Below are 3,229 nucleotides of genomic sequence, written 5' to 3'. Positions count from 1 at the left end.
CACCAGAACATAAGAAAGTTATGGCAAAAAAAATGTTAAAACACCTATGACTATAATAATAGTTAGACTATAATAATGATTAAAATCTACAAGAATCCCCGGCAACGGCGCCAATTTAATCCGCTGTCGCACACGGGTCAAAAATGAGTTTAAAAGTGTAGTAAAATGGAAGCGACACTCGAATATTGTATCACAAAGACTCTTGAATGTTATAACCAAACAAATAAAAAGAAGGGGGTTTTTAAGGTTCAAAACTTAAATCAAAGATGATTAAAGGTAAAAGCAAAATTAATAAATAAGCTAATCTATTGTATCGATTTCCGACTTATCATCGATTATTATAATTCCAAATCCCTAGCGGATTCAATCCCATTCGATTACAATACCCACTGACAAGCGCAAATTGGTATTATATGATGTATGTTCCTAATTTCCGAATTAAGCAAACGGATTTAAGCAGACGCGAATTAAGCAAACGGGACTTAATCAAACACGATAACGAAAAAGCTACGCTAACGTGATTATAGTTAAGGATCATACAAACAATCAAATTTAATCAACTCTATCCTATAAGAAACAATCGAATTAAGCAAACGAAAGTAATCGAATTAAGCAGACGAGTTTATAGGAAGAATTGAAAAGAAATTGAAATTAAATTGAAATTAATAAAAACCTCAAAGTGGAATTCGAATACAATAGATCAACTCTTTGGGAATTAGCTCTCCATGAAATCTTCTAAGCAATATTGTATCATCAAAATTCAGAAATAGCATTTTTGTAATAGTGAAAGACCTAATATAATAAAAGGTAAATTCAGGCTCTTATAGGATCCGACCCGAAAATTACAAAAACTGGCCCAAACTAACTATTTTAATTAAGTCTGGAACTTCAACGAATTATTCGACCCTCCTTCACTTAGAATCAGCTTTTTGACTTCAACATGAAATTTTTAGCTCATCCTCTCAGCTTTCCAACGCATATTAGAACGCATCAATCCGATCCTCGTAGCTCAAGTTATGATCTTCATAGTAACAAGGTAAGAAATAACTATTTATGCTAAAAATAAAGTACGAAAATAAAATAAAACAAAAAATAAACTTAAATATAAAAATGCACTAAAATAGTAAAAATAATAGAATAAACTATAGAGTTGCCTAAGTACAATATTAGAAGAAGGTGCATCAAAATGCACTGATCAATGTTCATTTTAAAGAATCTATGTTTAATATTGAACATGTTGTTAGCAGTAAGAAAAATACAGATAATGATAGTTCTACTTATTTGTGGTATCAAAGGATATGTCACATCTCCAAAGAAAGATAAGTGAGTTTAATGAAATGTGAAATACTAACTCAATTGGATTTTGGTGGCTGAAATATATATTTGGATTGTATTAGAGGAAAACACACCAAACAAATAACTAAGAATTTGTCTACAAGAATACGTGAACTCCTTCGATGTCCCTTCTTGGGGTAGATAAAAGTATTTTATCTGTTTCAATGATGACTTCTCATATTACTGTTACTTGTATTTATTGAATTAAAAATCTCAATCAGTGGTGACCCTAAAGATATTATTGTTGAGGTAGAAACACAATAAGATATGAAAGTAAAGATATGAGCTATGATAAATGTGGTGAATATTATGGAGAATATCGTGAGAAATGACAGTGTCTAGGTTCATTTCTGATTTGTTTTAAGTCAGGGCATATGTGCATAATATATTATGCCTCGCACACCACACAAAAATGGTGTGGCTGAAAGGCAGAACCATACTTTCATGGATGTGGTTAGGTCAATATTAAATTATAATAATGTATCATTATCTTTGTAAATGTATACATTAAGGACCATTGCATATTTTATTAATAGAAGTCCTAGTAGGGAAGTTCCTAAGACTCATTACGAACTGTGGTGGGAAGGAAACCTAATTTAAGGCATCTTCATGTATGGGGATACCAAACAGAAATAATGGTGTATAATCCACATGAAAAGAAGCTTGATGCAAGAACCATTAGTGGTTTTTCATTGGGTATCCTAAAAAAAGGTAAAGAATGTTATTATTATAATTATAATACTAGAATAGTTGAGTTTGATAATGCTCAGTTTATTAAAAATGGTCAGTTCAGTGGGAGTGAGAAATCACGTAAAGTAGATATTATGGAGACTCTGGGAGAATCTTCTTCACCTAAATAATATTCCCATGTTGTTTTCTTTGTAGTTGTGTTACCCTTATACAACACACATAGAGAACAAAATAATATAAAAAATACAGAAAATGAACTTATAGTTAAGGAGCCAGTTAATAATGTACAAGTCACTAATGAGAAAGAAAAAGTGATGGAAGAAATACAAGAAATAGCAGTAAGAAGGTTTGAAAGGAAAAGAACATCAACTATATCCAAAGATTATAAAATCTATAAAATGGATTGATACTATTAAAGAAGATTTGAAATCGATGGATGACAATAACTTATGGTATCTAAATGAATTTCCTAAAGGTTTAAAATGAGTTAGTATTAAATTCATCTTCGATACCAAACGAGACTTGAAAGACAATATTGAAATATATAAATCCAAACTCGACACCAAAGGTTTCACACAAAAAGATGGTCTTGACCATAAAGAATTATTTTCTCCTGTTTCAAAGAAGGAATTTTTGAGAAATATAGTCCCCAAAATGACTTGGAACAAAAATAAATGGAGTAAATTCCCTATACATCAAGGGTTATGAGCTTGATGTATGACCAATCATGTATTCGACCATATATTAGTTTTGTTGTTGCTATTTTGGGTCGATATTAAATTAATCCTCGAATGGTACAATTTTAATGATAGTGGATCTGTTAACTAAATGTTCCTCTCAATACATTTGTTGGCCATGTAGAAAGGATGGATGAATTTGTGAATTCAACTAAGGTTGTGTTTCTGCTTATTTGTGTTATCCATATTATATTATATATATTATTGTTAATATGTAATGACAAGTGTGTCTTTAAAGAGACATGAAAGACACATTATTGTATCCCTTAGGATCATTTGAATTGGATTGATCAGTGATACATGAAAGAAACCAAGTCGATTAATAACTTGTGACTGCCATCATCTAATCATTTCAGTTCATTAAAGATAATGATTTGATGCTTTCAAGGTTCAAAACTATGGTATAATATTTAAACATCAAATTCGTCACATGAGGCAAGTGGGAGACTGTTGGATTAATAAATAAA

The sequence above is a fragment of the Lathyrus oleraceus genome, chromosome 5, assembly GCF_024323335.1.
Source record: "Lathyrus oleraceus cultivar Zhongwan6 chromosome 5, CAAS_Psat_ZW6_1.0, whole genome shotgun sequence".
In the NCBI taxonomy this organism is placed as follows: domain Eukaryota; kingdom Viridiplantae; phylum Streptophyta; class Magnoliopsida; order Fabales; family Fabaceae; genus Lathyrus; species Lathyrus oleraceus.
The sequence above is the reverse complement of the archived record's forward strand: the minus strand, read 5'-3'. Positions refer to the sequence as shown.